The sequence below is a fragment of the Chroicocephalus ridibundus genome, chromosome 4, assembly GCF_963924245.1.
Source record: "Chroicocephalus ridibundus chromosome 4, bChrRid1.1, whole genome shotgun sequence".
In the NCBI taxonomy this organism is placed as follows: domain Eukaryota; kingdom Metazoa; phylum Chordata; class Aves; order Charadriiformes; family Laridae; genus Chroicocephalus; species Chroicocephalus ridibundus.
This window is the reverse complement of record NC_086287.1, coordinates 84,334,438-84,348,374: the sequence shown is the minus strand read 5'-3', so window position 1 is coordinate 84,348,374 and position 13,937 is coordinate 84,334,438.

The window sequence follows — 13,937 nt, the reverse complement described above, 5'->3', positions numbered from 1 at the left end:
GAAATGAGAGAGACACAAATAATGTTCGCTCTGGCGCTCTCAGACTGATTTCCCTTCTACGGTGAAGGTGGTCCGCGACCCTTTGTGCTGCTGTCAGTTCAACACTGCATTGAAATTCTCCTTTTGGGTGGTTTCTTAGTATGGGAACTGTCTCGTTAGGCTCCAAGTGCGACAGGGTAAAGCAGGAAGCAGTATTTTTCGGCGTGGCTGACCCGAAGCACCAGTCGCAATGTAAATGCTCTCGGTCTTGTGTGTGATTCATTCACACTGGTCCCTAACGCAGGTGATACTGCCTTCCCCAGGAACTGACGGCAAAAACACAGCCGGAGGCTGGAGAGGCCGATAGCCTTTCGTTTTTAATAATTCATGTCCTAGTTACAAAGCTGCTCTTGGGGCGGAAGGAGCTCCCCTCCTCCCCCTGCCCGCTGCCTGGATTTTTGGCGAGGCCAAATGGAGACCTGACTCCAGGTGGGCACTTTGCAAATCCAGCTGTTTTCTAATCAACACAACACTCGATTATTTGCCCTTCTGTACCTTAAAAAGCAGTCGTATGGATCACTGATAGGAACCCAGTGGCAATATGTCAGCCCTCTTTCATTAAGCATGCCGCTGCTGCTGCTGCTCTCGCCATACAGGAAACTTTTTGTTTGATCCCACAGGGTCCTTGAAGTATATTTCATTACGGAGTATAATATCTCCTAATGGAAACTGGATAGTAGACATACCAAGAACTAGCAAACAGGAGACTTTGTGTCAAAAGAGAATTCAATTTTAATTAATTTTTTCAGAGTAATTCAATTGAGTCTTCAGGAGGAACGTATTTCTGCTTTTCCCCACAGTTTCCTGCACTGATTCTGCATATTTTAAACCTGTAATTCAGTAGTCCGAGAGTACATCTAAATAGAAAGCAAGGGATACATGTTAGACCACGCCTTGGGAGATCTGATTGTATACAAGGATTGGGTGTTTTCCCGTGCGTTTTGGTGGCAGCAGCAGGACCGTAATGGTTTTTCCCATGTCTCCCTCTCCCCCCTGCCCTCCCGCAGTGCGTGTACAGGTGTATGGGTGTCTGTGTATGCCTGTACACCAACGCATATATAAATATTCTGTAGTTTTTCACCGGGGAGTAGACTTTCCTTCTCTGGCTTTTAATTTATATGTGAGAGACGCGTTTCTTTGTTACCTCTCTGCGTGCCTTCAGCAGTGCAGGGGCGCACGGTGCGTCAGCCTGGACGGCTGCGGTGGATGTGTGCCCCGACTCCCTCCGTGACTACAGCCTCCCTAGCCTCATGTAGTAATTCACCCACGGGTGACAGCCAGTTTAGAAATGAAAAACCGGAAAGAAAATACACAGAATGTATAAACTTATAGTTTTATCTCCTTCTAGCTAGCTCTCCTCCACCCTCCGAACAACTGCTTTCTACGTTTTTATTCTGATCGTTGTGAGGGCTGAAAAAATGCGCTCTTGGCATCCCTGTGATTTTTCTGACATGGCTTTCAATTAAAGCACTTTCATTTCACAGATGATACTGTACCGGTTGTGATGGGAATGCCTGTCGCCCTGATGCGCTCTGCCCCGCTCCAGCTGGGGAGGGTCTCTCCTAGAAGGATGCGAGGAGAAGGCATGTTAGGATTCACTTGCTTCAGGTGTAAAAAGCACAAAATCATGTAATCTTGGAGCAGTAGTTATTTACTGACGCCCACTTTACGCAGAAGCACGCAGGGTTTGCTGTGGGCGCGAGGGGCCGGCGTGCGCAGGAGGGCAGCGCCTGTGCCGGGGCTCTGGGCAGAGCCGGGAGCACGACACACTCCCTCTCCCCTCCCCGCCGGGCTGCAGCCTCCAACAGAAAATAAATTAACATATTCATTTTAATCTTAGGCAAGGAAGAGCGACATACAGTGCTTATCTGGCAGTACAGGGTGTCCGTATCATCTTGGGAAGAACGGGGAACATGCTGTCGGAGAGGGACACCTCTGAGGAGCCACAGCCTGATGAAAGGCAGCGATGCGGCCATTGAAGGGAGAGGAGCTGAGCGCTCCGCAAGCGGGCATTAAATGCCTATTTAATTCTCTCCTTAGCTTTCTTTAAAACTGTTTTGATAACGGGAGGCGTCTGGATTTGGGAATTTAGCAAGGGGAGGGGAGAACACTGAGATCATGGATTGCTGTTTCTGTAGGTATATGTAGAATTGCTTTTCCCGTAGAGCGCAACAGGAATTCAGATGCGCTGCTTCCCCTCACCGCGGCAGGTAATACATCTAGCCGGAAAGCTTCAGTGGGATGGGGCAGGGAGAAAAAAGAAGCAAAGAGTTGAAAGGAAGAGGGAGAAGAGAAAAATGGATCAATAGAAGAATGGGGAAAAAAATAGCAAAGGGGACAAGAGTGGTGAGCAGGAATGAAGGGATGGGGCATATGTTAGAAAAGGGAAGGGAAAACGTGAAGTGGCTTGAGGATACTGGGAAATCTGATCCTTCCAAAAAATGAGGCTCCAGAACCAGCAGGAGGCATGGTGCTGGAGCATCACCTCACAGGAGAGCAGCAGCAGGGCAAGAAGGAAAGCCGGGAAGGGAAGGGAAGGGAAGGGAAGGGAAGGGAAGGGAAGGGAAGGGAAGGGAAGGGAAGGGAAGGGAAAAAGAGAGATGTTCTGAAAGCGGGAGGAGCTGGTGGCAGGAGGGAGGTGGTGCAGCGTTCTGCCGGGGTGCAAAGACATTGGTCCTCCTTTTGCCGAGGACTGGAATGGATACAAATGTGAGGCTGGACCTACCAGGAGAACACCCCGTTTTCTAAGAAATACATTAAAAGAACTTGACTATATTGTACTTATGGGCTATTTATTTGACATGCTGTAGAAACTTGCTTTTCATTAAGCGAAGAGAGAAAGTGAATCTGAGCTAATAGCCTAATTTGTAAAAGAACGCGTCTTTTCTTCAGCATGCCTAATGAAGGAGTCGAGCTGAAGCACAGAAGGCAGCTTCAGTGGGGTCTGAGCAAGCCAGCCCCACGTGAGAGCAGTGGCCACTGGGCTAGCAAATAGTTAGACCTAGCAGCCATTAGCTTTTATTTTGGGGCGCTTTTGAGATCTGTGTTTCAAGACGCATTCCTGCAGAAGCAGGGGCTGCTCGGGCTCACGGCGGCGACGGGCTGGGGAAGACTGTCCCCGCGGCCCCTGCACGAGTGAGGTGACATTATAGTGACAGGCAATACGGTGAAATGCTAACGCCGGGCCGCCTTGCGTGGGCCTTTGCACCAGCAGGTTTAGTGGCTGTAATGCCATTTATCGAGGACTCCAGCCGCCTCACCTGGGGCTCCTCTCAGCCCGGTGGATCAGGCTGCCCTGTCTGCGCTAATGATGTGTGATATCGTGTAAACCCTCACCTTCTCCCGTCGTATCCGCGCTTGCCGTGCCGCTGGTAAACTTACCGGGGGGGGCAGGTAAGGGACGAGCCGAGCTAATGACCGCACAGAGGAGTGAGAAGGACGGGTTGTGGTGTGCAGTCATTGTCCAGAAAAAAGGCTGTGTCTCTCTGGAAACAAAACCGATCAACGAGGGCGAGGATTGCGCGTTCAGCTGCTTTAACTCCTTTGGGAATACTGGGACTGAGAAAAACTGGAGAAAAATATAAAAGCTTAGAAATGTCTGTGGATGATTCTTGAGAAATGTGCCTGGAAAATGAGATAAATAATAAGGAACCCAGAGGAAACACCCAGCAGTGTTCAGAGCTCTCCATGACAGGCTGCAAATAGGAGCCCTCTTTTTCTTGAATGGAAGTGAAGGAGAAATATTAGGAAAATCTGTTCAGATTTTATGCCATTGTATGATATGGCTGGCATCTCATCCGCCACCTGTTAAGGAGCAATGTTTAGTTACAGCATCCTATTTGCTGCCATCCTTTTTTATTTGAGCCTGTGTAATTTAAAGTCATTTGAAGAACCAGCCTTGTGAAACAAACTCTGCGGTGCACAAGGTTATTTCCTTAAAATTTGGGCGGAAGGGGGGTTTGCTTAATTTCCCCCAGGCAGTCTCTGATTTTGCGCCGTTCCTTTGAGCCCAGCTCTGTATGAAGCTGCTGTGGGGGGGAAGCGGGGCCACGTCCCTGCCTGGGCCCCGGGGGCAGGGGGTGGCACCCGCGCCGGGTTTGGCCCAGCGTATGGAGAAACCTGTTGCTGAAGCTGCTGCGTTTACCGAGCAGGGCTGAGATGAAGGACCGTGTCAGACCTTTCATTTCTGCGGAATAAACCGTGAAGAGGTTTCCCCTCTCCCCCAGCCCCGTCTCGTGAGCACTGGGCTGGCCATCGGCCCTGGCTCGCTGGCCAGGCTGCTGTCGGTCGCCCAGGGCTGACATCCCCGCTGCGCAGAGGGGCCGGCGCTGTGGAAAACCTCCTGGGAGTGTGTGCAGCCTGGCGCGGGGCTGGGACAGAGATGCTCGGGATCGTCCCTCTCTCTGCCACAGACTGTGCCTGGGGTGCCATGCCTATATTAAAAACCTCTGGGCTGTTTTCTTACGTTTCTTGTTGGAGTGTGAACCACCGGCCTCATGCCTTGGGTTGCCTGCCCAAGCTGTGAACTGCGACAATCAAACCAAATTCCCCGTGTGCGCAAAATGCCCTGGTCTCTCCATCCGAGGCGGGGTTTAGCGAGACGCAGCTGTCCTGGGTGGACGTCCCGAGAGGATGGGCAGTCTCCTAATGCGCTTCCCACCCAGCATCCCTCTCCGTGGCTGCGCTGCTCCTTCGGCCGAGAGGCGCCTGAATGTCACCGGTCGAGGAAACGCGTCGGGTGCAATCATCCGCGCCGCCTTCAGCAAATGCAATGGTAGGATCAAAGGTCTAAAGCTCCAGTAAACAGAACAAAGCAACAGATAAAAGGTCTAAAATAAAATGTTCTAACTCGGAGTTTGTGGATGGGCTCATCCTCGTCCCTACTTCAGCATCAGCTTTTCACCTGCTCCCTTTATGTCCTTCGTTCTTCAGCTGGCTTTGCTATGGGTTTTCAGTAACATTCTTTACGTTTAGGGGGTATGAAATAATTAAAATCCTTACCTCTGTAATTTGCCCTGTGTTGACAAAGCCTGATAGCTTCCCCACTGGCTCTCCAGCGCCAGTTGCTTTTACTTGGGCTTCTGTGAGCCCAGACCTCCCTGAAGACGTCCCAGCGGCCCCAAAGGTGCTGTTACACCATTGTGCTCTAAGGTATTGTGCCCTGAAGCGTTCAAGGCCCGGCTGGACGGGGCTTGGAGCAGCCTGGTCTGGTGAGAGGTGTCCCTGCCCAGGGCAGGGGGTGGGACAGCCCTTCCAACCCAAACCATTCTGTGATTCTAAGTCCTCCAGGGCACGAACCGTCTCGTCCCATGGAGCTGTGAGGTGTCCTGCCCTGTGGCCCCAGCCATGCGCAGCTCTAGGAGCTGTTGCAGCACGCGCACTGCGTAACCGCGGTAAGTGACACGGTGAGGACGTTCAGGCAATAGTATCGCCTGAAGCTATTCGCGTGCCAGCCGCCTCAGCCATTTTGCTGTAAAGCTCTTCCAAAAATGACAGCATGAAATAGGAAAAGGGGTTTTTATTTTTGTTGGTTTTTGCTTTTGATAGTCTTCAGAACAACAAAAGTTATTTTTTCTCGAGCTGTCAAGGAAAAAATATCACGTTGAGGCAGAGGCTGAGCTTAAGACAACTCAGGTGGAGCAGGAGCTGAAGGAGCGGTTCCCCACGTGCAAGGGGTGTCCTGCCTCCCGCGGCTCCCTCCTCCAGCCAGGTTTTGTCCAGGAGCTGGGGGTGCCCGACCAGGCGAGGGCTGGGACACCTGGGCATGGGGAGGCAGCGGGAAGAGACAAGAGGAATCTCGACAAAGTGGATCTCTGTCACCGCCTAGTCCATGGTACCTGGGAGCAGAAGGTGGGTGTTTCTCCTTTGGTGCCTCTGTACAAGGGGGAGCAGGGTGGCACCACCAAAAGCTGTGGCCTCGCTAACGAGCGGCGTGTTCTGCTGCTGCCGCCCCAGCCAACAGACACTGAATGAGGTTCAGCTGAGGTTGGGCCACCGGAGATTAGTTCCACTGCGGGAACGGGGACAGCCAGAACTTCTGTCATAAAAGCAAAGGGAAAGAAAGTGATGAGAGATCAGATACCTGCACGATTTTGTATTTTGGGAAGTCCAAAGGGGCGGAAAAGCTGCTGAGAAAAAAGGTTTGGTCTGGTTCTGCATCTTTTCTCTAGGCAAGCAGGCAGTGTACATGGAGCCTGCTTCCAAGCACACTTTGAATAGAAATGTCATCGCTAATGCTTGGTAATTGCCATATCTTGTCCCTGTAATATACGGTGTTCATAGCCAGGCGGTATTTTACTGAAAGCATAGCGAAACATAGTCCTGATTTAATGCATCCTCATGGGTCTTACAGATGGGAAGGGAGGCTCGGAGAGCGGCGGTGCAGTGCGGTGGCAGCCGGAGTGGGGCCGCGTCCCCAGGGCTCCCCGTGCCACCCACAGCCACGCGGCGGCCCCTCGCCCTGCTCGCAGCCTCCCGAGCTGTGGCTCCTGTTTGGAGTCTGATGTTGTCGTCTGTCTGACACGTGGAATAACTGAATCAAGTACACCTGGCATGTTAACAACTCACGCCGAGTCTCGGGAGAAAATGTAGCCTTTGGAACTGATACAACCAGCAGTGCAGGGAGGAGAGGGATGTGCTGGAAGATGGTTGGAGCTGTCGTTAACAATGCAGCTTGCCTGGAATCCGAGAGGGTTATTAAAAGCTGCTGTGTTTTACATTTCGTCTACCCGTGTCTATATTTTACTGAAAACGTGACATGTGAAATGTAGATCAGAATACATCAAAACCCCCCGGTTCCAGGAGCATTGACTTAGATGTGAACCCTTGAATTTCATCAGCCTTGAGGATACCTTCCTGAACAAAGGCAGGCTGCCCAGCCACTGGAGGAAGTTAAACACAAGGGAGAAATAATTTCTTTGTTCAACTGCTGCCAAATGATGGATACTTGGCAAAGCACGTGTCTAAACAAACATCTTCAATATTTTTCCAGCCATATTTTCTAGCAATTGCTCTCGAGACTGGTTGTAGCCTGAAGGACAGGAATGCCAAAATTCCTTGGTAAAAACATAAGAAACTTTGGGGTTTGAAATAATCCTATGAATCTCTGTCCATTGCCACCCATCCTGCTCCGTTCCCCCATCTGCATCCTTCTCCGTCATTGCTCCGGCCAGCCAGAGGGAAGCAGCATCCCGGAGAGCAAAGAAAGACTCCTGTTCCTCGGTGCCTGCAGGCTGTGCGTTAGTGCTCTGCGTAGGAACAGGCAAATGGAGAGCCTGATGGGGAGGGATAAATGCACGCGAATAGTCAGCAGTACCGAAGGTGCCCCATAAATGGCACACCGCAGATAAAAGCAGCTGCGTAGATGATGCGATGGCCGTATCCTGCTCCAAGCGGGACCCAGCAAGCCAGGATTAACTTCGTGGAAGTTAGCAGATGCTCCATATTTGCATCAGCAGAATCACAGATGGAATCGGTTTTCAGAAATGCTTGAAGGAGTACGCATCTCCTGGCAGAGCGAGTGCGGCCAGATCCAGCCCAGGAGCAGCAGGCTTTGGGTACCATTTTACTCGTTTTCGGTTTTTAATAACTCCAGGTTTTAGCACTTCCACTTATTATTGCAGCGGCTGACAGGGGACCTACAGGAAAATCCAGTTTTATTGAAACTGAAAAGGTCAGTTTTGTTGAGCGTTTCCATGGTGAAAATAATAAATTACATATATTCAGACTTTTCAAGCTACTCGGATCTGCGGGTTGGGCTGACCAACGGGAAGATTTCCCACAAGCTATTCTAACAGTGTCTTGTTGCACAGCTTTTATGCGTGGGGTGGGCTTGGGTTTGTTTTTCCACTAAAAAAAATGATGGTTTCTTTCTTTTGTTAAGCCAGGTTCTTCAGTCTTTGCAGTGCTGTTGATGCCCAGGAAGCCTTGCGAAGGGGTCCGAAGCCCCCCGAGAAGGCAACTTTTCAGTATCTCCATTTCTGCCTCGCCACGAAGGCCCCGATTCGCTTCCCCTTCAGCCGCGTGCGCGTTGCCTGTCCTGGATTGAGCAAATGTTCCTTCATTTGCCTCCGGCAAATGCCACTGGGGACTCGGCTGTTTCCCACTGACGTCAGCCAGGGCTTTGCTTTGTGTTCGCTGCCGGCTAGGTTAGTGTGTAACGGGAGACGTTTTATTAGGGCTCAGATGGATTTTGTTGGATTTGCCAGGCGAGCGTGATCTCTCTCTCACTCCCTGAGCGTTGGAGGGCACTTGCAGCTCCTGTCAGCGTGGCAGGGGGGGACCCGGGCACCCTTCCCCGGGAGCCGCCCGTGGGACGTCCCTCCTCCGCTCCGCACTGCAAACCTGCACAACCTCCCTGCCCCAGCAGAGGCTGGTGGAGCCCGAGGGGCTGCTGCGGCTCCTAGGATGGAGCAGCTAACGCTTTTCTTGTTCACTGGTTGTAACTAAATACCCAGTCCCGCTCTATGAATTTTCAAATAATTTCTCATCAGTCTCACGTACTTTCTGTATTTCTTTTCCCTTCTGCTTGTTACCGAGGTGTCATAGGCATAAAAAGTAAGGTCTTCCCTTTTAAAGAGTTCATCTCCTACCACCCACTGCTAATTAGTTCTTTCTTCCCGTGATTTTGATAAAGCTCTCTCAGTAACCAGGTATGGTGGCATCTCCTGCGGGGTTCCTTACCTTCTGCAGCACACAGTGCTGTCGCTGGGGAAATCTTTCTTGTGATCACATAGAAGGGGGTGCTGTGACCTCCCCTGGCTGTCCTGTAGCCATCGCCATATGTGAGAATGATTGAGGTGGCGTGGAGAAGAGTTGGCGGTGGGAAGGGAGAGCTCTGCATCACAGTTCGGCTGTCGCCCCTGTCCCCCCTGTTCGTAATCCTGCGTCTGTGCCCTCGGCTCCCTCCTGCCCCACGCTCTTCTCTTTGCTGCGGCTTCTCCTCTGCTCTGGCTGATGCTCACCCCTCCCTGGCCTTTTCACCTCTCGAGTGGATTTTCTCTTGGAATCACAAGAAGCTGGGAATGGGCGAATCTTGTATTTTACTTACAAGACACAACTGTATATAAATTGAGGGAATTAGCTTTGGTTGGGTTCCTTCCTTCCTTCCTTCCTTCCTTCCTTCCTTCCTTCCTTCCTTCCTTCCTTCCTTCCTTCCTTCCTTCCTTCCTTCCCTCCTTCCCTCCTTCCTTCCTTCCTTCCTTCCTTCCTTCCTTCCTTCCTTCCTTCCTTCCTTCCTTCCTTCCTTCCTTCCTTCCCTCCCTCCCTCCCTCCTTCCTTCCTTCCTTCCTTCCTTCCTTCCTTCCTTCCTTCCTTCCTTCCTTCTTTTTTTTTTTCTTTTCTTCTCTTTGCCCACAGTAGACTGCATGGTACATATAACATGGTGATCCTTGTATAATATCCTCATAGATTTCTAGCTCCCGGTTTTCCTGTATCCTTACCCCTGCCAGTTTCTGTGTGCGGCACGCACAGCCCATGGCCGCGTGTGGCTGGCAGGAGGCTGGTAATGCTCCTCCTTTTCCCACCCTCCACCCCAGCTGCTGGGTCATGCCCAGGACTCTCCCTGGTGGGTTTTTCCCACATTGCACATGCATTAAAAATTCCCAACCTAATAGCTTTTAGCTATTATAGCTGACTTGAGGGGCGTTCTTCAGTCTATACAGCTAAGAGCCGTTTTGTTTTGTATTCAGTGCGACGTGAATTGAGACTGAAGGCCTGGAAAACAAGCAGATCGCAAACTTTGGTTATCCACTGCCACTGTGAGTTTGCACTCACACTGCGCTGCACACACGTACATGTACTTGCTCACTTACTTCATAGGGTTGGGTGGTTTCTCAGTGCAGACGGTTCTGCTATTATAAAATCTGCAGAAGTTTTTGTTTTAAAAGCAGATGAACACCCGTGAGTTGGTGTGCTTGACTTTGTTCTCCTCCATTTCCCAGTGACAGAGGTTCAAATGTAGCCAGCGAACTCAGAAGAGACCACACATCGCCGTGATCAAAATGAAAACCCAGCAAGTGGCTGGTTTAGTCTCAGTTTCTTAGGGGATCTGGTGAACTCTGCAGAATTATGCATTTACTACACAAATGAAATAAAATGCATCCCTTGTCCCTTTCTCCCACCGCATAAATCCAATCCCCTGTGACAGAATATTACTGTGATAGATGGTATTGTAGGAGGCAATTACCAAGATGGAAAGAAAGAAGAAATACTCACAAGTTATTACTACCAATCATTATTTACTTCACAGCGGAAGTGGGGGGCTGGGAGCTGTGCGTGGTCAGAGGGAGCCAGCACGGCCCGGCGTGGGGAGGGAGGCAGAGGAGTTATCCCCGCTGCGAGGATGAAGGCGTGAGGAACGGGGACCTTGGGGACGTCTCTCAAGATGAAGCGAAGAATCTGTGGCAGCGCTGGAGCTCACTGCGGAGTCCCGGTGCAGCAGTGCCTTATCTGAAAGATCATCTTTCCTCTTATTAATAATGAATATGGTCTTTCAAATAAGATTTTATGTATGTTTAAATTTAATAGCTCATCCTTCAGGAAGGGCTCAATCCTGCCAGGTACCTCATCCCATTTGGTCAGGTTTAGATCTGTTGGGAGCTGAGGATGCACCCCTTTTTCTGAATCAAGCCCTTAGCGAAGCTGATGCTGTTGACAGATTACCATTTATAGCTCTTTATTGCTTACTGTAGGTTTACTGCAAACTCCTTTCCTGCTTAGTTCTCCTTCCCTCTCTCAGAGCAAACATAATGTACGGCCCATGTAAATATAAAACATTAAGCAATTACTGGGTTATTTCAGATGCAGCGCTAATAATACATCACTTCTGAAAACCACGGCTGAAGATGTAGGGCACGCTGTACCAGTTGTCTCATGCGGTACGCACTGGAAAGTGAGCTCAGCCATTACCGTTGTATCCCTGAGTTATTACTCACTCACCCCAGGAAACAAAGGGGCGTCCCGGAGGTTAATGTGGTTAGTAAAGCAATTTGAGGGAGCTGAGCTCGTATCTGCTTACACAGTGTACAGAAGATATTTAAATAGCAGACTTCAATCTCCTGCTCTCGCCTGCCGACTCCGACATCACTCTCTTGCTTTTGTAATGTCTGCCAATCTTCTGCCGAAATAAGAAACGGCGAATTTGAGAATTTGCTACGTACGAGGTCCCTCAGGTAAATCGACAGGCGCCAGTGTCGAGAGGCTAGATGTGGGCTTCTTGCTGAAAATGAAGCCTTCTGAACTTGTCCGGCTTCTGCGCTCTTCCGTCCCACTCAGCCCGGGGACACGTCCTGGAAGCAGCCTGAGCGGCGGGATGTGGGATGGGGCAGCGTTGCGGGCATTTCTGTACCTTCCTGACGGAGACGAGGGACAGGGATGTGGCCGGGCACTCACCGCACCAGCCCTGGGGACACGTTCCCCCACTGTCCCAGTGCTGTAGCCTCTCCTCCGGCCGGGAACATTGCCCAGCCTCGGCTGCGGAGAGGGGCCCGCAGCCCCCGCTCTTGGTCTGGTGCAAAGAACCACTCCAAACCCTCCCTGGGGCTTTGTTAGAGCATTAACACTAACATTAACGCACCAGCAATAGCAAGGAACGGTATCTCCACATCCTCCTGCTGCCTGTGGGGCCAGCGGGGCACTGGGGGCCCATAGGGTGTCGATGGGGTTAGCACAAAGTGGGTGCACGCTGCCAGCCGAGAGCTCGGCGCTCAAGCTTCCCTTCGCAATCCATGCAAGGTATCTGAGGGTGTTGAATTTTTTAATAAGTGCCAAAGGCACATTGGTAGGGCAGGCGGAGGGAAGCCTGTGCTGCCTGCATTCCGCCTGTTCCGTGGGTAAACAGCGGAATGCATCTCCGGGGCTGTCAATCCAGCGCCTCCGCCAGCACTGAAGTCCCTAAAAAAGATGCTTTTAAAGAAAGGTATGGATGCATTGTGCTTCCTCGGAGTACAGAGTTGAAAAATAAGCTAGGATGGGCCCAAAAAACCCGCTTGCTGCTATTTATTTATAGGCTTCCTCACTCCACCCAATAATCCGCCTTCTGAATTTCTGAAGTCCGTTTGGTCAAATATTAAAAGCAATGCGCCGCGGGTGCTCGCGGTGTGGCAGGCTCAGAGGGACTCCGCGCCAGCCTCTGAGCTCTGCGCGTCGCCGTGCCCTGCGCTGACTGTCCCTGCTGGGGCCGATGTTCCGTGCGGGAAGGTGTCAGTGCCCGGGCGGCCGCGGTCCCCGCATGCTGCACAGCCTGGTTCTGCCAAGCGCCGGCCACGGGCGCCAGCATGGGACCTCCCTTCAGCAGTGACAAATGAGCTTGTTCCAATGGATTTTTGGCTGGCCTTTTCCGGGCGTTTGGCTGGGAGCTGAGCTAGTTGTCATAGTGGTAATGGGACTGCCTGTGATCCCGATAAGGGGTCAGGTTGCTGAAGGGTTATCTTGCCCTTTCCTTTTTCACTTGGAACGTGAAAAATGCGCTGCTTATGTTTTCTTGAAAATACCTGATCCACAGTTCCAGTTTGGGACCCTTGGTATATCAGGATGCTTAGCTGGGAAGGGCTGGTATGGCAGAAGGAGATGCAAATCGTAGGAGCGGGATGCCATCTTAATCCCTGAACCTTGTTAAATTTGGACTACTAGAGGGCACATCTTTGGTGCAGTGGCCATATTTAATTTGTGTTTGTGTAGGAATAAGCAGTGCTTGCTTATCCCCGCACCATTTACCAATTACATAAACAACACTTATGATTCATTTGTTTAGATTTTCTCTTGTGGGATTTCCATGAGCACCGAGATTTAGAGAGAATTAAAAGAATACGGCTAGGTTACTAGCAAGGCATTATTTGAGGCTTGCTCCGACTGTATATAATTCCCAATTTATTCAGCGTGTGAGTGCAGTGGCCACAATCTAATTCTTTATGGACGTGACAAAAATCGTCCAAGCTGAACATGAATTGACAGCCCTGACTGTGACCTGCAACAGGACCAAGGCAGGTTTGTTTTGGGGGAAAAGAACTAAACTTGGGGCTCCGTGAGCAAGGCTCTGCAAGTAGCGCTTATAACGCGCTTGTCTTGGGAACACACAGAAGTTTCCAGTGTCAGGCCCCTGCTTTTGTTCAATTCAGAATTTCAGCGCATTTAAGCAGCGGTGATCAATAGTTCTTCACATCTTTCTCTCTTTCTGATGTGCAGAATGTGCTGAGCAGGGCTGAGGCGCAGCTGCAAGTAACAGGCTGCTATTCATCCCCTTGGGGGACACTGGCCTGCTTTGGTAAAATGATTATTTTTGGAAGAAAAATTTTGATTTCTCATAGAAGCCTTAAGAAGCAGCAAAAATAAGTATTTTTAGGTCAGAACTGGAGAAAATGAAAATGTTTTCAGCTTTCCCACAAAATGCAGACTTTTTCAGGAGAAAAAACCCAAAACATTTCTGCTATTTCCCGTTCTGTACGGGGGTCGTCCCTCGGACACCCCCCACAAAAATCCCCCAACGCATTCCTACAAGAAAACTAGAAGGAAGAATTCCCAGCAACCTTGGTATTTACAAAGGCAATTTTTATCAGCTCTCAGTTTGCAGAAGAAAATCTCGTTCCTGCAGAAGGAGCAACCCAGACATCTCTCTTTTAATGAATTTCAACCAGGAGCATCGGCGTGTGATGTATTGGCCGAAGCCTCGTCAGGAGAGCGGGATATTGAGAGCGCTGCGAGCAGGGCAGAGATCGGCAGATAGCCTTTCTCACATTTTTGCAGAAGAAATGACAAATCCCTATTATTTACTGGCCTCAAATAACTTGCCGTGGTGCACAGCTACCCTCTGCGCTTAGCCAAAGCTCAGGGTGACTCACAATAATTTCACTGAATTTGCCATTTAAAATAAGGATGCTGGGACTGAGCCGCGCACCAGCAAT